The 23,064-nt window shown below is 40.3% G+C and overlaps 1 protein-coding gene across 27 annotated transcripts in view; it reads right to left on the bottom strand.

Annotated features, from left to right (window-relative positions):
* Positions 1-23,064, bottom strand: part of RNF111 (ring finger protein 111) — a 163,874-nt gene that overhangs the window by 97,977 nt on the left and 42,833 nt on the right. For 9 of the 27 annotated variants that reach the window (XM_063795059.1, XM_063795063.1, XM_063795067.1 and 6 more), the window contains exon 1: positions 11,007-11,288. The gene's annotated coding sequence lies outside the window, so the exon portion shown is untranslated. Of the gene's footprint in view, positions 1-8,463; positions 11,875-23,064 lie in introns of those variants that run through there. The other 18 variants (XM_063795066.1, XM_063795072.1, XM_063795068.1 and 15 more) reach the window with 8 other exon arrangements.

Below are 23,064 nucleotides of genomic sequence, written 5' to 3'. Positions count from 1 at the left end.
GCTGAGGCAGCAGAATTGCTTGAACCTGGGGGGCGGAGATTGCAGTGAACTGAGATTGCACCACTGCACTCCAGCCTGGGTGACAGTGTGACTCCGTCTCAAAAATAAACAAACCCCACTGCAAACCCATTATATCTAATATAAGTAACTTTTATTAAAATATTTTCAAAACTTTAATAAGAGCAGTAATGCTATACATTTTTTGCAAATCTCTCTAATGACTAGCTTAACACAAGAAAGCTGGATTGTCACATCTGCATCTGTATTCCATTTATCATGATATGCTGTTCTGGTTAAATTATAAGAAAATCCAGTTTCACACAAATATGTAGTTGAAAAAGGGAGTAGTATTTTTAATAACCTTTTCAGGTAAGTGTGGGTGTTATTCCTCTTTGATACTACCCCAAAACTTTACAAAGGCAGTTTGAACTTAATTGCAATGTGGAATTTGAAACCATATCAATGAAACCTCATACTATCAGTGAAAAAACAACTGCTCGATACTGCACTTTACATAGATCTTTCACCCAGACATGACTTTGTAACATCATGGTCATCTGAAAAATATTGTTTCACCAAGTTAGGCACCTCTTTCAAACATGACACATTTCATTATGTAACAGTAAAAAAATAAGTTTTGTTAATAACACAACCAATCTCATTGCAAAGTCCTGAGAAACTGCCAAAATTACAGTGACTGATAGGAGTTTTCCACAATTCTAATTTTTGCTTGAAAGTTTGAATTTTATCTTGGCAATAAATTCTGTCATTTGTTTTTCTTGAAGTGAAAGGCTCACTTCATTTATTTTTGAGAAAATATGTACAAATATCCAAGTTCACACAACTACAGTTTGCTTCTTTCAAGTAAAAATGTGTTCCATGAAAGAAGTGACTAGTTTGCTAATCCAGTTTATAACTAAATCAAACAAGTTCTTTTCTCAAAATAACCATCATACTTTGGTATGCAATGGAAGACCCTGTAACAACCTTCCCAAGAACATACGGACACACTGAGGGGAAGAAAACTCACTGTAATCTTTCAGAGTGTGGAGGGTGGGAGGAGGGAGAGGATAAGGAAAAATAACTAACAGGTACTAGGCTTAATACCTGGGTGGTGAAATAATCTGTACAACAAACTCTATGACACAAGTTTACCTATGTAACAAACCTGCATTTATACCCCTGAAGTTTAAAAAAAAAAAAAAAAACTTCCCATTTTGTCACATGGAATATTAAAAACACATGTGCTTGGCCAGACACGGTGGCTCATGCCTGTAATCCCAGCACTTTGGGAGGCCGAGGCTGGCGGATCACGAGGTCAGTAGATCGAGACCAGCCTCACCAACATAGTGAAACCACGTCTCTACTAAAAATACAAAAAGTAGCCGGGTGTGGTGGCACGGGCCTGTAATCCCAGCTACTCCGGAGCCTGAGGCAGGAGAATTGATTCAACCTGGGAGGCAGAGATTACAGTGAGCCAGGATCGCCCCACTGCACTCCAGCCTGGGCAACGGAGTGAGACTCAGCTTCAAAAAAAACAAAAAAAAAACAAAAACAAAAAAAAACACATACACACATGTGCTCAAGAATCAAAATAAATTTACAAATTAATTGTTTTTTTTTTTTTTGAGATGGAGTCTCACACTGTCGCCAGGCTGGAGTGCAGTGGCGCAATCTTGGCTCACTGCAACCTCTGCCTCCCGGGTTCAAGCCATCCTCCTGCCTCAGCCTCCGGAGTAGCTGGGATTACAGACATGTGCCACCACGCCCTGCTAATTTTGTATTTTTAGTAGAGATGGAGTTTCCCCATGTTGCCCAGGATGGTCTCGATCTCTTGACCTCGTGATGTGCCCACCTCAGCCTCCCAAAGTGCTGGGATTACAGGCGTGAGACACCATACCCAGCCCTGATTTTTTTTTTTTTAACTGCAAATGTGTAGTCATGAAGAACATAGTGATTACTAATGCAGTTTGGCCACTGTCTTGATTTGTGCTACAGGGCCATTAGTTTAATGCACCACTGTTTTTTGCACCATCAGTGCAAATGTCAACTGGTGTTCACATCAGTTACATAGAAAATGAGAACTTGGTAATATTCTGAAATAGTTTCAACCTGGTAGACCTCCTGAACACTTGGAAGAGCTACCTCAAGAGTCAACAGACCACACTCTGAGAACTACTACTCTGGATGCACATATAAAATACAGGAGGAAAGAGATACATCTTCAGAGAAAAGACTTGGGTCATAGGAAGACAAGAATGGCAAGGAGCCTTGTTTTTTTCCCCTGTACATTCTTTGTACCTTATAAATTTGGTACACTTTGTATATATTACTTTTCTCTGAAAAAATTAACTTAAAAAAAGACATTTAAACTGACATGAAAACTAAGTAAAAATTAAGCATATTAGTAGAAATATAAGTACACAAGTAAATACAGAGAAATATAAGTATACTACTTATAAATATAAAGGTATAGACTACAGAAATAATTTTTGAGAGCTAAAATGTTTCTGTTTAAGCAGTACAACTAGGAGATTAGGAGACTTGCATAGGAAACCACTGTTTTTCATTGTAAGTCTTTTGAAACTGACTTTTAAAACCATGTACAGATATTAATTGGTTGAAAATTTAAAATATTCAAAATATTACTTTGAAAAAACACATATTAAGTTAGATTGAATAAGTAAATAAAGCAAATATCCATACACAGGTGAGAAACTGGCTACGAAATATACCAAGATGTAACAGTAACTGCCTGGGTAAAAAAAAAAGAAAGTACTGATGAGTTTTCAATCACATACAAAAATTCTGTTTCATAATTTTTTAATTTTTTTTTTCTTGAGATGGAGTCTTGCTCTATTGCCCAGGCTGGAGTACAGTGGCATGATCTCGGCTCACTGCAACCTCCACCTCCCAGGTTCAAGTGATTCTCCTGCTCCAGCCACCCAAGTAGCTGGGATTACAGGCATGCACCACCCCACTTGGCTACTTTTTTTTTTTGCATTTTTCAGTTGAGACAGGGTTTCACCACGTTGGCCAGGATGATCTTGAACTCCTGGCCTCAAGGGATCCGTATGCCTCAGCCTCCCGAAGTGCTGGGATTATAGGTATGAGCTACCGCACCCAGCCCAATTTTTAAAACTCATTTTAAAGTTTCTTAAAAAGCAACAGTTTTCTTCAGATTAGAATGTTTGATGACTTAGTTAAAAATAGTTAAAAGTATAAACTTCAGGTTTTTAATAAACAGTTAAGTGGCTAAACACACACACACAATCTTTTCTCATTTCATATGATCACAATTAAGAACATACCAGAACATAACTCATTATGGATTTGAAAAAGAAGAAAAAAATTGCTTTATGACAATAAGTTGCTGAGTCTTATGTGATTACTTCATAAAATCTTCAAAGAAATATAAACCTACTATCAAAAATCTAATTTAAATTTAGTTTCCTAGCGATGTCCTGATGCATGGAAAAAAAGATTATTCCTGTATATAAATAACACAACAGCAAATTGGATTGCTCACTAAAAGGAACCAGGGTTCCATGGAAAATGGCTCATTCCAAGACTGACAAAGGAAAGAAATAAGATGTGCTTGCAACATCTTGCTGTGCCAGAAAGACAGGAAATACTTAAAAAAAAAAAAAAAAAAGGCCGGGGCACGGCATCTCATGCCTGTAATCCCAGCACTTTGAGAGGCTGAGGCAGGTGGATCACGAGGTCACAAGGTCAGGAGTTCAAGACCAGCCTGTCCAAGATGGTGAAACCCCGTCTCTACTAAAAATACAAAAATTAGCCAGGCATGGTGGCAGGCGCCTATAATCCCAGCTATTTGGGAGGCTGAGGCAGAGAATTGCTTGAACCCGGGAGGCAGAGGTTGCAGTGAGCCAAGATCGCGCCACTGCACTCCAGCCTGGGAGACAAGAGTGAGACTCCGTCAAAAAAAAAAAAATGAGGTTATGTTAAAAAGACACAGGAGCCCACTTGGAAAGGCTCCTAATGGACAAATCTGGGACAATTTGAACATCAAAATAAAGGTTATAATGGGTTATTTAACCCACTGAATAAAACAGGAAACACACGATTCTGTATTAATCAGATAAAAGAATGTCTCTTCCTTATAAAAGAATGTCCATTAGTGAAGAAAATGGATGAGTTACAAAATAAACACTTTCCAATCATTAGAGTAAAGATCAGTAAAGATCAGCATAGGCAAGAAACATCAATGGATGCTACATGGGCCTTGGGGGATGTGGGGAGTGATGAGGAACAGGATGATCTGATGAGGAGCAGAGTAGCTGCACTATCTCAAAGTTATCCCCACAGATTGCTTATTAGGTGCACTGTTCCACATTACAGGAGACTAAAGAGATATGACAACTAAATGCATTTTGTGATCCTGAACTGGGTCCTATGAGGAAAATGCTGTAAAGGGATAAATGCTATTATCGGGACAATTCGACAAAACTGGAAAATGAGCTGTAGATTAATATTATCAAAGTTTAATTTTCTGAATTTTGTAACTGGTGCAGTGATAACGCAAAAGAATACAATACACAGTGAATATTTAGAAACAAATGGGCATAATGCAATGTAATGGGCATAATGTAAGCAATTTACTTTTAAATGATTCAAGAGAGAATAAGAGGCCAGGCGCAATGGCTCACCCCAGCACTTTGGGAGGCTGAAGTAGGCTGATCACTTAAAGTCATGGGTTTGAGACCAGCCTGGCCAAGAGGGTGAAACCTCGTCTCTAACTAAAATACAAAAATTAGCTGGATGTGGTGGCGGGCACCTATAATCTCAGCTACTCAGGAGGCTGAGGTAGGAGAATCGCTTGAACCTGGGAGATGGAGGTTACAGTGAGCCGAGATCACACTGCTGCACTCCAGCCTGGGCAACACAGCGAGACGCCACCTCAAAAGAAAAAAAAAAAAAGAGAGAGAGAAAATAAGAAAGCAAGAGTGACAACATTAAAAATTGGTGAATCTGAATAATGAGTATTCAAGAGTTCTCAGTACTATTTTTTAAATCTTTCGTTAAGTTTGAAATTATGTCAAAATAAAAAATGTAAGTAGCCAGGCGTGGTGGCTCACGCCTGTAATCCCAGCACTTCGGGAGGCCAAGGCGGGAGGATTACTTGAGGTCAGGAGTTCGAGACCAGCCTGGCCAACATAGCGAAACCCCATCTCTACCAAAAATATAAAAAATAACCTGAGCGTGGTGGCGTGCACCTCTAATCCCAGCTACCTGGGAGGGTGAGTCAGGAAAATCACTTGAAGCTGGAAGGTGGAGGTGACAATGAGCCAAGATGGGGCCACTGCACTCCAGCCTGGGCCACAGAGTGAGACTCCATTAAAAAAAAAAAAAAAAAAAATTTAAGTAACAACAAATTGGGATGTCAAAAGATAGTAAAATAAGTAATTTATTCGAGTGCCCTATAGTACATATGAATAAGGGAAATGACTACAACATTGATTCAGACTTGACACCTAGCCATATATAGAATTTCTTAAATTTTCTATTTGGTAGAAAAGGAAAAATATTTTTTAAGAATCCAATCACATACAAACTAAACTAAGATGCTAATCTTGTACGCCCTCAGGAAAACACAAAAATCTTCTCCATGTTAACACAATCCACACTGCCAAACTCTCCTTTCCACCAGCAAGCCATAAGCCCCTTCAGGCAGGTGTTAAGAGCCTGCCCTTTGTTTTAACTCAAGCACTGGCACAGTGCCTGAAATACAACACTCCTGTTTGTTGAATAAATACTGAACATTTACAAATAGAAATGAAATACTGTATTTTTATCAAAATGAAAAGAAGCGTGGAAGGGAAGAGACACTTAAATATGGTACTTTCACAAATTTTGAGATGGAGCCTCACTCTGTTACTCAGGTTGGAGTGCAGTGGTGCAATCTCAGCTCACTGCAACCTCCACCTCCTGGGTTCAAGCAATTCTCCTGTCTCAGCCTCCCAAGCAGCTGGGATTACAGGCACCCACCACCACGCCCAGCTAATTTTTGTATTTACAGTTATATTTTTTTTATTTTTGTGTTTTTAGTAGAGACAAGGTTTCACCATGTTGGCCAGGCTGGTCTCGAACTCCCGATGTCAGGTGATCCACTCGCCTTGGCCTCCCAAAGTTCTGGGATTACAGGTGTGAGCCACTATACCTGGCCACTTTTACTAATTATTTTTAAACATTTTTATTTACAATTGAACATTTTCTTTTTTTTGAGATGAAATCTTGCTCTGTCACCCAGACTGGAGGGCAGTGGCGCAATCTTGGCTCACTGCAACCTCTGCCTCCTGGGTTCAAGTCATTCTCCTGCCTCAACCTCCCAAGTAGCTGGGATTACAAGCACCCACCACCATGCCCGGCTACTTTTTGTATTTTTTAGTAGAGACAGGGTTTTGCCACGTTGGGCAGGCTGGTCTCAAACTCCTGACCTCAGGTGATCCGCCTGCCTCAGCCTCCCAAAGTGCTAGGATTACTACAGGTGTGCACCACCATGTCCAGCCTAAACATGAATGAACGTTTTCAAAAAAATATTATTTTATTTTATTTCATTTACTTATTTATTTTGAGATAGGGTCTGGCTTTGTCACCGAGGCTGGAATGCAGTGGCACAATCTCGGCTCATTGCAACCTCTGCCTCCCGGGCTCAAGCCATCCTCTCACCTCAGCCTCCTGAGTAGCTGGGACTACAGGCATGTGCCATTATGCCTGTCTAATTTTTGTATTTTTTTGGTACAGCCAGAATTTCGTCACATTGCCCAGGCTAGTCTCAAACTCCTGGGCTCAAGCAATCCACCTTCCTCAGCCTCCCAAAGTGCTATGATTACAGGCATGAGCCACTGGGCCCGGCCAAAAAAATATATTTTAAAATATGAACATTTTCAAACCTCACAAAAGCAGAGAACAATATTATTAATACCCATGTACCCATCACCCCAACCCAACAATTATCCAGATTGTGCCAGACCTGCTTCATCTATCTTATCTCCCTCCACCACATTTTTTGGTTTTTATCTGGTATCTGTTTAAAATAACAGACATTTCTGGGCACGGTGGCCCACGTCTGTAATCCCAGCACTTTGGGAGGCCGAGACGGGCGAATCACCTGAGATCACGAGTTCAAGACCAGCCTGGCTAACATGGTGAAAAACCGTTTCTACTAAAAATACAAAAAGTTAGCAGGCGTGGTGGCGCGCTCCTGTAATCCCAGCTACTCAGGAGACTGATGCAGAAGAATTGCTTGAACCCGGGAGGTGGAGGCTTCAGTGAGCTGAGATCACACCACTGCACTCCAGCTTGGGCAACGACGGAAACTCCATCTCAAAATAAAATAAAATAAAATACCAGACATTTGCAAGTTTTCTCCCTCATTCCTCAGTCTCTATCACTAATAAAAAGTGGGCATTTTCTTACATAAACATAATGCCATTATCATCCCTAACAAAGTTACAATAACTCCTTGATATCATCTAATACCCATCCATATTCAGATTTCCCCCAATGTTTCAAAAATGACTTTCTACAATTGGTTTGAGTCAGGGTTTAAACAACACCAACATATTGTATTTGGTTACTACACATAAAATAATTTTAATCTGTCTACATCATCTGACAGCAAATATGAAAAGCTTAACAGACAAACCAAATAATTAATTTACATTTGTAGATTCTCTAGAATCAAACCTCACCTAATGCATTTGCCGCCCCTGCTATCTATAGCAGTCTTCCTCCAAATCGTCACTATGGCTGATTTTTTCTAGTCATTGAAGTCACAGGTCAAATTACCACCTCTAAAAAGGCCCTCCCTAACCACTCAATCTATAGTAAAACCACTTCCATCCATGCCGTATCACATGGTCCTATTTTCCTCATGGCACTTACCACTACCTGAAACCATTCTGTTTATTATGTTCCCACACACAGAACAGAATGTCAGCTCCATGAAGGCAGAGTGCCTTCACTGAAGACCAGTGACTGTGCCTAGAACATGAGACATTCAATAAATGTATCTACGTAATAATGCAGTACCGCTCTTTAAAATGTAAGCTCAGCTAAGTATTTGGAGGCTTTTTTGTTGTTTTGTTTTTTTTCGAGATGGAGTCTTGCTCTGTCACCCAGGCTGGAGTGCAGATCTCAGCTCAGTGGAACCTCCACCTCCCGGGTTCAAGCAATTCTGCCTTACCCTCTTGAGCAGCCAGGATTACAGGCGCATGCCACCACCATGCCCAGCTAATTTTTTTTTTTTTTTTTTTTAGTACAGGCGGGGTTTCACCATGTTGGCCTGGCTGCTCTCGAACCCCTGACCTCATGATCTACCCGCCTCGGCTTCCCAAAGTGCTGGGATTACAGGTATGAGCAAGCGCACCCAGCCTCAGCTAAGTATTTGTCTTTAAACATTTGTAATTCACTCCTCACGTAATGATATAAATTGAGTACCTGTAGAAACCTGGGCCAGCTGTTACCAAGAATCTGTAGGACGTAGGAAAGAAACAAACAGAGGTATAAGACATTCAAATGTAATTGTGGACTTTTACTGAACAATAATTACAGGTTTCTGAAAGAAAAACAAATTATTCCAGATGATTTTTAAAATGTTACCAGGAGTAATAAAAAAATTTCATTTTTAGTACCATCTGAAAGCTATTAAAGCTTCAGTAATTAATATCTACAATGGGACAACAATAGCAATAATATGTGGAACAACAATCATAGTTTTTTTGTTTGTTTGTTTTGAGAAACAGTCTCGCTCTGTCGCCCAAGCTGGAGTGCAGTGAGTGGCACGATCTCCGCTTACTGCAACCTCCGCCTCCGAGGTTCAAGCCATTCTCCTGCCTCAGCTTCCCAGGCAGCTGGGACTACAGGCACACACCACTAAGCTCGGCTAATTTTTTGTATTTTCAGTAGAGATGGGGTTTCACCATTTTGGCCAGACTGGTCACCTCAAGTGATTCGCCCGCCTTGGCCTCCCAAAGTGCTGGGATTACAGGAGTGAGCCACCACGCCTGGCCCACAGTTTCATGACAGGTTTTACACATACACATTTCATGAGGGAATTGATGCTTTTTGTACAGCATTTCTTTCTGGGGATTCAATTACGACAAACACAACAATGAATACCAAAAACCTAACTAGATATACAAACCATTAAATTTGGGACCTAAAGAAAACCAAAGTTATCTATTCTACAATTCTCATTTAAAGAGAGACCTGAAGCCCAAGGAGGGTTAACAATAAACTCGGAGATCTAATGTATAGCAAGCAAAGATAGATTTAAAATCTAGATCTCCTGTCCTTAGCCCTCTATTATTTCATAAGATAACGTTACCCATAGAACGGTAATGTCAAGTTATAACATATTTTAACTGCTATCATTTTTCAGATGGTCTCTTTTATTTCCTACTGAAGTCTTGGCCCAAAAGGGGAGAAAAAGTCAAAAGAAGGGCACATAAGTATGCCTCAAGTAAAGCATGATACAGAAACCTCTCTTTAAACTATAACAAAAAAAAAAAAGAAGGAAACATCTAAAAATCTAAATGGTTTGATTCAATTAGTTTCCTTTATATTTTTTATTTTAAAGTAAAATAACTAGGAGTATCTGCTAAATGACTGCACCTTAGCTTTATACAAGCAAGGTGCTTTTCTCTTAAACATCACAATAGCTCTCTCTCAATAATCTGTAGAAATGGAGTACCAAAGTGAAATTCGTTAAGGTGTAACCTCTGCTGTAATGCATTTTTCACCAAAATGAAGTCACTTTGTTTATACCTTTCTTTAAAAACCAGTTCTATGTCTGGTGAAATAACTAGCAAACAAGTGGCCAACAGACACCAAACAAAAGTTAAAAAGTGACAGAAGGATCTGCACATGATATAGCACCCGTGATAAACAAGGAGACTCATTCTTCCTACTTTTTCCTAAAATATTATTTAGATTTATAAACACCCTCACCAATTCTTAGAATACTATTGTGAATCTTTGGTCACAAACAAATGAGCAGGAGAGAGATGATAAAGTCATTTGTCCAAGGTTAAATGGCAAGAAAGTGTCCAAAATAAGATAAATCAAGGCTTTAAAAAAAATCAATTTAAAATGATTGTAAAAGTAAAAGGGCTTCCTTCTTATCCATCTGTTTCACCTCACAAATATAACCAGACTAGGGTGACACAATGTGGCTTATATTGACATGAAGATTTTTACAAAAATACACATAGTAACAAACTATCAAAAGGTGTATCTTTACTGTAATAAAGCTGAGTCCAGCGTTACAGAACTTGTGTATGGTAATCTCAAAATCACATTCAAGCATTTACAAGCATCACATACACACACAACAAAAATGGGAAAGGAAATGGAACCTTAGCTTATGTTTTTCCCAGTTTGTTCTTTTTAGTTCAAGAGGCCCCTAAAACAAGAAAATTACAGATAAAATACCAAATGAAATAAAGTTTAGATTAAGTCACATTCAAAAGCTACAGGAAATCCTACAAAACGTAGTCTATGTCAGCTGGCATCTTACCATTCAAGAGAATTCTAAATTAATGCCGCACATAAATCAAGAAACAGGAAAGCTTACAACAACACAATGGAGTCACCCCACACTACACACACGAACAAATTAAATGAATACCTCATACTTTCTGGTATTTTTTGAATAATCAAAACTTAGGTTGAGAAATACCCATCTGTAAAGATCTATCTACTATAACCTATTTAAGAACTGTTGTAACAAATCTATTTCTGCTGCACTGAACAGATATTCCCACTATAGCACTGACACTGACTCTGATAAATTATCCAAGGACAATAGTAAAAACATCAGCTTCTTTTTAAATGACCAACAAGCCAACTCCATACAAAATCTGACGCGTCTGTATTTCAGCTGTTCCGCGGACTACGTTTCCTTGATCACAGCAGCAGCAGGCGACTCCCTAGCCGTCAGGGCTGACTTAGCGCCCTCCAACTCCCCGGGTCCGGGTTACCTTCATCACTCCATTGTCAAATCGCACTCCCACGCCTCGGTCCTCAGCCCCCATCCTGAGACTCTAGGGACAGTCGGAAGTGGGAGAGAAATCCCCTCACCCACACTCCCTCACTGTAGGCTGTGGGTGTGTCGGTAGACGAATGCCTTGCCCAAACACAAATCGTCTGCGGAGACCCAGACCCTAAGTCACCACCGAGCCAGAGTTAACCGGCCGGTCGCCGACCCCAGCCTTCCGCGGCCGCAGCCCTTCCTCTTTCTCCCCTCCAGGCCGGCCCCTCCCCCGTTGCGCGCACGCGCGGCCTCCAATGGATCCCCTCCCCCCTGTTCCCCTCACCTTAATCATTAGCCACCCTCTTCTCTTCCAGGGTCCGGGAATCACTGACCCAGGAAGGAAGACAGAAATGTAAGGCGTAAAGAGTAATGCGTCGAGAGCCAGCGATCTGCGCCTCAGACGTCGGCCTAATAGGCCCCTAGAGTCAAGAGCAGTGTCTGTCACCGCCACCAAAACTGTACGTGCGGCAGCGCCTGGACTCGGCCCAGCTAAGCCGGCGTGGGTTCAGAATGCCTAATTTGGTTCCACAAGAACTCCTTCTCTGAAGCTGCGGGCGTTTCTACGCTGCGCAAACCGAACACCTCCTCGCCGTCGCCACCACTGCCGCTGCTCCCCTACAGCCGCCGCCGCCGCCTAACCAATTCCTCCCCTACCGAGGAGAGCACGACACTAGGGCTCTTTACGACAGTTCGGAAAGTGAGAGCGCAGTAGCCTTCACGCCTCCATTAACATCTGTTTCTGCGCTTGCTCGATTCCCGTTTTTCACCGTCCCGCCCCCTCGGTCCCGGCCCTCCCCCTTTGTACTGGTTTTATCAGTCTGTTGGCGAACTGAAAGGTGTCACAAAGCTCATTATTTAATTTTCTTTGGTGATTATGCGTTCAACATTTAAGCCAAATCTTGACTACATCTTGGTTCATTTTTTCGTAACTAAAAATTAACCAACTACAGAATTAATACATTTACAGATATACGTAAACAAAAACATCATGGGTTAGTGTCTTTCACAACAAATGATACCCATATCATATGCGCTAATGACATAAAGATCACGGCACCTCACTGTTAAAGTGAATTTGCTTCCGGAATCAGATCAAAAGTGGTCACATATCTCCTGCGAAGTCGGGCTGTACAATCGCATAAGCCTCCTTGTTTATTTTATAAAAGTCAGTAGATAACAAATGCGTCATTATATGCATTAGGAGGATAGAGAGAGGATGAGCTTTAGAGTCCATCAGGCAGACTTCCTTTCAAAGTCCAGTGGTGCCACTTAAGAGTTCTCTGATTGATGAGATCCTTATAAATCTTAGTTTCCTCCTCTATAAATTGGGATAACGTATTTACCTCAAAAGGTTCTTGTTAGATTAAATGAGACAATTTATATAATGCTCTGAACATTACTTGCCAATTAAGTGTTCACTAAACATTAATTCCCTCCCTTTGCCATCAACTCATCTTTTTCAATACTTTTTTTGTTCACTCATATTTTCCGTATCATTCAGTAAGCAAATGATTTTGGCCGGGCACGGTGGCTCATGCCTGTAATCCCAGCACTTTGGGAGGCCTAGGCGGGTGGACTACCTGAGATCAGGAGTTCAAGACCAGCCTGGCCAACATGGTGAAACTCCTTCTCCACTAAAAATACAAAAATTAGCTGGGCGTGGTGGCGGACGCCTGTAATCCCAGCTACTCGGCAGGCTGAGGCAGGAGAATCGCTTGAGCCAGGGTGGCCGAGGTTGCAGTGAGCCATGATCAAGCCATTGCACCCCAGCCCGGGTGACAGGGAGACTCCGTCTCCAAGAAAAAAAAAAAAAGGCTGGGCGCGGTGGCTCATGCCTGTAATCCCAGCACTTTTGGAGGCCAAGGCGGGCGGATCATGAGGTCAGGAGATGGAGACCATCCTGGCTAACACGGTGAAACGCCGTCTCCACTAAAAATACAAAAAATTAGCCGGGCGTAGTGGCGGGCGCCTGTAACCCCAGCTACTCGGGAGGCTGACACAGGAGAATTGCTAGGACCCGGGAGGCAGAGGTTGTAGTGAGTGCGAGATTGTGCCACTGCACTCCAGCCTGGGCGACAGAGTGAGATTCCGTCTCAAAACAAACAAACAAACAAAACACACACACACACACACACACACACACAAATGATTTTAAAATTACAATAATGATCAAGGATAGCAGATTGTGTGGGGAAACTAAAAGAGCATTCGACTAGGATTTTCCTCAATCCTCCTATTTTCTCACTCTTAAACATAGAATTTTGCCCGGACTATCTTATCTTCTCCCTTGATTTTAACTGTTACTATCTTATGACTTCTCAAACCTGTATTTCCAGCTCTAACCTTTTTTCTGAAGCTTTTGACCTGTGCTCTTCAATTAGGTAGACACCAGCCATATGTGGCTGCTGAGCACTTAAAATGTGGCTAGACTCCCTCCTCTTCTCCCTCTCCCCTCCCCTTTTCCTTTTCCGTCTCCCTAAAAAAATAAATAAATAAAAATAATTGAGAAGTGCTTTAAGTGAAAAATACACATCGAATTTCAAAGGTACAATACAAAAAAAGACTGAAAAATCTCAGTACTTTTTAATATTTATTATATGTTGAAATAATATTTTGGATATATTGGGTTAAATCAGTGGTTCTGAAGCTGGGATGATTTAGCAACATCCGGAGACATTGTTGTTTGTTACAACTCAGGGAGGAGGGGCGTGGCTACTGGCATCTATCCACTAGGATAGAGACTAGGGATGCTGGCCTCTCCACAACAAAGAATTCTTTGGCCGAAAATGTTAATTATGCAGTTGAGAAACCCCAGATGAAATAAAAGGGTGAGGGCTTCAACCCTGTTGGGATGCTGAAGGAAAAGAGTCAGTAGAAAAAAGGAGTGGAAAGATAAAGAAAATAAAGGGATGCTCAATGGAGAAAAATACCTATGGAGCCAGAGGAAATGAGAGTTAAAGCTCAGATGGAAATTTAGCCTTGGATAGGAGAAGGGATGGCCTTTCCACTGAAACAGGTGAGAAGGAAGAAGACTGCAGTTTAGGTATGTTAGCTTCAGGGGGCAAATTGAGGGCTTGTTCACTGAATTACCTTGACTTCCTTATGAAACATGAGGCAGGGCCATCTATAAACATATGAGCTTTGGAAAATGCTGGGTGGAGAGTGACTAGAAGAGATTTTAAAAATCAGAATAGTCACTAACATAATGGCAGAAGGGCAACAAATCAAAGCCCAGAGCAGAAGAGGAGTGAGGTTGAAGGGACAGGTGTTATGCAGTTGTATTTAGAGGAATAATGGTAGATTCAGGTGAGAAGCAGCTCTCACCTAATTTACACATAACAATTTTCTGATTTCTATGCTTCTGCTTCCACCACTGTCACCACACCACCCCAAACTCAACCTTAAGCCACAGTTAGAGTATGGCAGAAACTGATTAGACATTAAATTGCTTAAATCTTTCAATGATCCTCCATCACCTTCAAGTTAAAAATCCTTAGCATGACAAATAAAGCCCTTCAAAATCCAGATTCTTCAGTATCACTTCATACCAGCCCTAGTTCCCATCCTGTCCCCTGACCCTTCCTGGACCTCGGTGGACTTCTCAAACTTCTTGTAATTCTCCAGGAAAAAAAAAAAATATATATATATATAATATATAAAAGAATATATAATATATATTATATATATAAAAGAATATATGTTATATATAAGAATATATAATATATATGTAAAAGAATATATATATATTATTCCTATATAACTATCAATTTTCCCCATGAAGCTAACAAACCTAATTGCATTAGTACAATCTCACTTCTTCCCTCTCACGTGTTTCAGTGGAAAGGCTATCCTTTCTCCTATCCAAGGCTAATTCTTCCATGTGAGATTTGGATCTCATTTCCTCTGCCTACATAGGAACTTTCTTCAACTGACCATCTTTTTATTTCCATTATCTTTCCTCTCTCTTTTTCTACTGTTTCTTACCCTTCAGAATACCAGCAAGGTTCAAGACTCACCCGATCTTAACTCCATATTCTTGTAGATATATGTCTCTCTTTTTCCATCTCTCTGCCTTTGCACAGTTCCTTCTGTCTCAAAATTCACCCCCTTTCTCCACATTTCCCACCCATGCTTTATCTGCTTAACAAATTCTTACCCATTCCTCCAAGCCCTCTTCCATGAAGCATTTCCTTACCTCTCTCCCCACCCCTTGAAATGGACTTACTCCAGTTTTAGTACTCTCTTCAAGCTTTATACATACATCTAAGTATTATGATTGTTTACATACATACCTGTCTCAAAACTTAAAATCAGAGAAAATGTCTTTCTCTCTTAAGTAGAAAAATAGCACTCAATAAATATTTATTGAACTGTACCGAATAAGAAGATTGGGATTCTAATCTCAATTTTGCCAGAAGAAACCAGAAATCCTTAATCAAATCACTTTAAATATCTGAAAATTAATTTTACTCACTTGTGGAGAGATCAAGTTTTTCCAAATGCACTCCAAACCAAATTCTGCTTTCCTCAAACTGCAGCCAAATAATGTTTACCAAATTAGTCTGCATATATGGGCCAGCAGAATCTAACTACTGCCTGACAGGAATTTGAGGAGTTTGGTCTAAACATGGAAATACTGGGCTGAATTAGTGAGTCACCTGCAATCAAGGGGAATAAGAAAATTTCTACAAACTATCAAAGTCAGAAGGAAAGACTGGTATGCCCATCATCCATTGCATAGTTCACAACTGTATAAAGTCTGCAAGTGAGAGTAACTAATTATGTGGTCAGCTTCGTGAGCTCTTTGGAAGAAATGGAGAAAAGTTTGAAGATGTAATGCAAGAGTTAGAAGATCTTGGGAAATTCTTGAAAGTATTTAGTGAACTATTTCCTCAGATGTAAAGCTTTGGAAATAATTAAAAGGATCTCAGAGATGAACTAATCAGAACACTTCGTGATTCAGAATATTTTATTTTCTTCTTGGCATATGAAGATATCACTGGAACTTAAAACTGAAAGAAAAGTGCTATAGACTCCATAACTGCTGATTTAGTTGAGGTAGCACAGTTCTCATTAAAATTTTCTATATGGGCTGGGTGTGGCGGCTCATCCCTGTAATCCCAGCACTTTGGGAGGCAGAAAAGGGTGATCACCTGAGGACAAGAGTTGGAGACCAGCCTGGCCAACACAGTGAAACCCCATCTCTACTAAAAATACAAAAATTAGCCGCACATGGTGGCGGGCACCTGTAATCCCAGCTACTCAAGAGGCTGAGGCAGGCAAATTGCTTGAGCCCAGGAGGTGGAGGTTGCAGTGAGCCAAGATCGTGCCACTGCACTCCAGCCTGGGCAAGAGAACAAGACTTCACCTCAAAAAATACGTATCTAGACAAAAAATGATTTCAGGCTATGTGATTGGAAAGAGACTATTTTTAAAGATTATATATGTAGCATATACTACATATAGTATTATATAATCTTTATTATATGTACATAGAAACAGATAGTAATTAGACACAGCCCTTTATCCTACTAAACTGTTTTGCAATCAATGCAATCATAGATTCTGAAAAATTGAGGAGCTATTTAGCAGAAGGATAACCTCAAAAGACGATACCTTTGTGATGAGTACTTATCAACTAATAAATTTACAATTTTCTTTGGAAGGCAACTTTCAAGATATATTTGAAATATCAAGAGGCCAGGCGCAGTGGCTCATGCCTGTAATCCCAGCATTTTGGGAGGCCGAGGTGGTTGGATCACCTGAGGCTGGGAGTTCGAGACTAGGCTGGCCAACATGGTGAAACCCCGTCTCTACTAAAAACACAAAGAAATTAGCTGGGCACACGCCTGTAATCCCAGCTACTTGGGAGGCTGAAACAGGAGAATTGCTTGAGAAGAAGAGGAAGAAGAAGAAGAAGAAGAAGAAGAAGAAGAAGAAGAAGAAGAAGAAGAAGAAGAAGGAGGAGGAGGAGAAGAGGAACTCAATAACTAATACTATCTCTGTGACTCTGTTTCTAAAAAACAGAGGTAACAAATTATGGACTAACCAGGGGACACAGAATGCCTGGAATTTTGCAGATGAGCAAAACTTCAAATATCATGATATGTTTCTGGTTATCAGGCCAAATTCTGGGCATGTCTGAGGCTCTCTCATTCTGTGAAAGTATATTTTTAAGATAAAAGTGTAGAAAAATGAAAGTGAAAGCTGCCATTCACCGTTGGTAATGTAAGCCTAGAACCACAAGCAAGGATTTCCAACTGACTGATAACCATTCTCAGAAATAGTTTAGTCTTTTAATTACCAATATTTTTACACACTTGGTTAAAGTTAGTCAGAGGTTTACCAGTGAGCATTTTCATTAAGTTGTTGTTAACTCTTGAAATGCTTTTGCAATGTCGCTTTTAAAATTCAGAATTTTTAATGCGCTCACCTCTATTAGCAATCTTTTTTACAATTACAAGTTTCTGGCCAGGTGCAGGGACTCACATCTGTAATCTAAGTGCTTTGGGAGGCTAAGTTGGGACAATCACTTGAACCTAGGAGTTCAAGACCGGCCTGGGCAAAATAGTGAGGCTCCATCTCTACTAAAAATCCAAAAAAATTAGCAGGACATTATGGCATGTGCCTGTAGTCCCAGCTACTCAGGAGGCTGAGACAGGAGAATCACCTGAGCCTGGGAGATTTAGGCTGCAGTGAACTATGAACACGTCACTGCACTCCAGCCTGGGTGACAGAGTGGGACCCACCTCAAAAAAAACAAAAGTTTCTGATCATTGAAAAGTTAGACTGGATAACCTCCAAAGTGCCTTAAAGTTCTAACATTTCATATTTTGCTTCAGACCTAATTAGATTTATGAGAACGCTATATTACAATTTCAAGTGTGATTTACATACTGGCTACTTAGTTGCAAATTCAGAACAGGAAGTAAAGACACTTTGATGCATTTGCTTGTTATTATTTACAGATCATGCAAAGTTTTCCAAAATCATTTAAAAGTTTCTCTAAACTACATTAGTATTAATTTTAATTGCACAAACTGATACTTGATTATGATTTTAAGTTACAGGATTGCAGAGACTGTGCTTTGCTCAGTTGAAAGATTATATAGTACATTGTTCTCAGGAGGCTGAGGCAGGAGGATCACTGGAGCCCAGGTACTCAGGGCTGCAATGTGCTATGAACGTGACTGTGAATAGCCACTACACTCCAGCCAGGGCAACACAGTGAGACCATGTTTCAAAAAAAAAAAAGAAAAAAAAAAATTATTATACAGTACATTAAAAACACTGATATATTGGGGGACTGTTCAGAGATAAAGATATAGAAGAAGAAAGAGAATAAAATGAAAGTGCCCATGTGCTAAAAGGGAATTTTAAAAATTTATTCGATAACTTGAATCCAAACACCTTTAGTAGTCAGGGCTTCTGATAAGATTGTAATTATTTTTGACTTTTGACAGAACATAAATCACTATTATGCAACAGAAATTTGTAAATATTAGAGATTTTAGTTTAATATCTTAATTTTAAAATTTGCTTAAGTATTTTTAAATTCTGAAAATATCAAGTGATTAAGGTTGACAATCACGAAACTCTGAAACCCAATCTATTTAAATTAAACCGATAAGAAAAATCTATTTTCAAACCGTTCACAATTTAGAATTGAGTTAAACTAGGAAAGAGTGCCACCTACTGAGTCAAAATTGCTTAAACATCTCAACATTAAGTTCATTTTGCAAAACCTGTAAAGCTCTAGCATTTTTTTCCTCAAAGATGTACATTTAAGATAATCTTCATACAGCAAATATTGTTTTATTTAATGAAATTTTCTTTTTCAGTAGAAGATAACGGACTAGACTGGCCACAGGTGTTTATCATCCCAACATCACCCTGACAAACGAGAAAGGAATTAAAAACGTACAAAACACAAATGAAAATGGGAGAAGGTCATTAGCAAGCAAGTTATTCCACCTAATATCTGGAAGATAAAAATCAGAGGACTAGTGATTGTTATAGCAAAGTAACAAAGCTACACCAGACCGGGCAGGGTGGCTCACGCCTGTAATCCCAGCACTTTGGGAAGCCAAGGCCAGCGGATCACCTGAGGTGGGAAGTCCAAGACCAGCCTGACCAACATGGTGAAATCCCATCTCTACTAAAAATACAAAATTAGCCGGGCGTAGTGGTGCACGCCTATAGTCCCAGCTACTCAGGGGACTGAGCCAGAAGAATCGCTTGAACCAGGGAGGCAGAGGTTGCGGTGAGCCAAGATGGAGCCATTGCACTCCAGCCTGGGCAACAAGAGCGAGACTCCGTCTCAAAAAAAAAAAAAAGCTACACCATTAACTACTGTCAAAGAAGGCTGCACCAACAAGCGAGCTGCTATGCTTTTCAGAATACAAGACAGGCTATGGACTCAGGCCAAAGGCAAGGGAGGCCAACAGTAAAATGTAGAAATGAAACCAGAGGAGATTAATCATAAGTCTCTCTGGGCACAATCCAGTGAAACCTTTCCACCTCTCTCTCACCACATAAAGAAAATGTGGCATCTAGGCTTTTAAGTCCTAGGCTAAAAACAGGAGCAGGGAGTTCTGTAAAGAAACACATTGAAGTAATTGAGAAGAACCAGAACAGCTGGTGAGACAAGCGGTGATAAATACTTCACATTTTAAGATGTATAGGCCCCATCTGCCCACACATGCCTGGTGGTAGGCAGCACCCTTCCACACAGACATCACACTTAGGGTTTTCTTGGTTTTGGTTTTGGTTTTTTTTTGAGACAAGGTCTTGCTCTGTCACCCAGGCTGGAGTGCAATGGCGCCATCTCGGCTCACTGCAACCTCCACCTCCCAGGTTCAAGCGACTCTCCTGCCTCAGCCTTCCGGGTAGTTGGGATTACAGGTGTGCACCACCATGCCCAGCTAATTTTTGTATTTCTAGTAGAGATGGGGTTTTGCTATGTTGCCAAGGCTGGTCTTGAACTCCTGGCCTCAAGTGATCCACCCACCTTGGCCTCCTAAAGCGTTGGGATTACAGGTGTAAGCTACCGCGCCTGGCCACATTTAGTTTTCATAAACTTTTTTTATTGTTTGTTTTTGTTTTTGTTTTTTGAGATGGAGTCTCACTCTGTTGGCATGGAGTCTCACTCTGTTGCCAGGCTGGAGTGCAGTGGCATGATCTTGGCCCATTGCAGCTTCTACTTCCCAGGTTCAAGTGATTCTCTTGCCTCAGCCTCCTGAGTAGCTAGGACTACAGGTGCACACCACCACACCTGGATAATTTTTGTATTTTTAGTAGAGACAGGGTTTCAAGTCCAGGTTTCAAGCTGATCTTGAACTCCTGACTTCAGGTGATTCGCCTGCCTCAGCCTCCCAAAGTGCTGGGATTACAGGCATGAGCCACTGTGCCCAGCCGATAAACGGTTTTTAAATGACAATAGAGAATGGAGATAATTCAAAAAACATGAGGGAAAATATTTTAAACTCTCTAATATCCTCAGAAATTAAAAATGATACTGCATTCTTACAATAGGAAAATGATGTTATTTTTTAAAAAGGAAGAAAGAATCTTTAGAAATTAAAATACGATTCCTGAAATTAAAATTCAATAGAAGGGTTAAAAGATAAAAGAAAGAAAATATTCCAGCATATAAGACAAAAAGAAAAATAAATGTGAAGGAAAGGATAAGAGATATAGAAGTCCAACCCTAGAAGTAAAATATCTAATAGAAGCAAGGTACGGTGGCACACACCTATAATCAGGGAGGATTCCTTGAGCCCAGGAGTTTGATGCCAGCCTGGGCAACACAGAGAGAGCCCCATCTCATTTAAAAGAAAAAAAAAAGTCTAATAAAAGTTCTTCAAAGGGAGAACAAAGAAAATGGAAAAAAGAAATTAAAGAAAAAAAGAAATAAAAATGTCCCAAAACTAAAAAAGAATTCTAAAATTCTAAAATCATGTATTCATTCACCCATTGATGGACACTCAAGCTTCCATATTTTGATGATCATAAATAATACTGCTATGAGCATTCATGTACAGGTATCTGTGTGAGTTCCTGTTTTCATTTCTTATGGGTATATACCTATGAGTGGAATAGCTGGGTCAAATGGTAATTCTATGACTATCTTTTTGAGGAACTGCCAAACTGATCCATAGTGGCTGCATTGCACCATTTTACATTCTCATCAGCATTATATGAGGATTCCAATTTCTCCTATCCTTGTCAACACTTATTATTGTGTGTGTGTTTAATTATAGACATCCTAGTGGGTGTGAAGTAGCATCTCATTGCAGTTATATTCTGTTTTATTCTTTTAATGATTGCCTTAGCAATTACCACATTCATCCTTACCTATTAAAATCTAGTATTGTTACATTTAATATCCTCTTGATCAAGAATCCATAAATCGCTTTAAAATATTTACCAGCTGGGCACAGTGGCTCATGCCTGTAATCCCAGCACTTTGGGAGGCCAAGGCAAGTGGATCACTTGAGCCCAGGAGTTCAAGATCAGCCTGGGCAACATGGTGAAGTCCTGTCTCTACAAATAATTTTAAAATTAGCTGGGTGTGGTGGTGCATAACTGTAGTCCCAGCTACTTGGGAGGCTGAGGTGGGAGGAGCATTTGAGCCTGGGATGTGGAGGTTGCAGTGAGCAATGATTGTGCCACTGCACTCCAGAGTAAGACTACTGTCTCAAAAACATAAACAAAAAAAAAATCTACTATATACACTCCCTCCACACACACACATACCATTTGTGATATTTTGGCCATTTACTGAAATTCTATAACATTTAAACCCCACAAGACATTATTATTGTTTTTCACACCCCCTGTTTTCGCAGTCAATATGATTTTTTTTTTTTTTTTTTGAGACAGAGTCTTGCTCTATCGCCCAGGCTGGAGTGCAGTGGTGCGATCTTGGCCCACTGCAACCTCCACCCCCCGGGTTGAAGCGATTCTCCTGCCTCAGCCCTCCTGAGTAGCTGGGATTACAGGCTCACGCCACCAAGCCCAACTAATTTTTTTTTATTTTTTTTTTAGTAGAGACAGGGTTTCACCACATTGGTCAGGCTGGTCTCGAATTCCTGACGTCATGATCCACCTGCCTCAGCCTCCCAAAGTGCTGGGATTACAGACGTGAGCCACCGCGCCCCGCCGCGGTCAATATGATTTAGATTTATCCTCATAATTATCATTTTCTTTGGTCTTCATTGATTTCTGCATCTCTGATTTTTCATGCAAGATAATTTTCCTTTTGCATGAGGAATAATCTATAGAATATCCATATACGTGTGTGTATATATATATATATATATTTATTTATTTATTTATTTATTATTATTATTTTTTTGGAGACGGAGTTTTGCTCTTGTTGCCCAGGCTGGAGTGCAATGGTGTGATCTCGGCTCACTACAACCTCCGCCTCCCAGGTTCAAGCGATTCCCCTGCCTCAGCCTCCCCAGTAGCTGGGATTACAGGCATGCGCCACCACGCCCTGCTAATTTTGTATTTTTAGTAGAGACGGGGTTTCTCCATGTTGGTCAGGCTGGTCTCAAACTCCTGACTTTAGGTGATTCACCTGTCTTGGCCTCCCAAAGTGCTGGGATTACAGGCATGAGCCACCACACCCAGCCTAGAATATCCTTAAGTGCTTATCTGCTATTGACAATATCTCTCTTTTGTTTTTTTTTGGAAATATATGGATTCACCTTCATTAATGAAGTATTTCCGGAGTGATAGTTGTTTCCTCACTGCACCTTGTAGATATCATTTCACTGTCTTCTGAAGTCCTTGTGTAGCTTCTAAATTGATGTATTTTTTTTTCTGGCTACTTTAAGATTTTTCTTTTTGTCTTGATTATTAAAGTTTCATTTTGATGTGTCCAGTTGAGCATTTATTAATACTTTTATTTATTCTGCTTGGGCTTCGTAGGGCTTCTTGACAGTGGACTATCAACCATTATATCTAAAATATTACCTATAATCCATTCTTTCTCT

This window comes from Pan troglodytes, chromosome 16 (assembly GCF_028858775.2).
Source record: "Pan troglodytes isolate AG18354 chromosome 16, NHGRI_mPanTro3-v2.0_pri, whole genome shotgun sequence".
Lineage (NCBI taxonomy): Eukaryota > Metazoa > Chordata > Mammalia > Primates > Hominidae > Pan > Pan troglodytes.
This window is presented reverse-complemented; position numbering and strand designations above follow the sequence as displayed.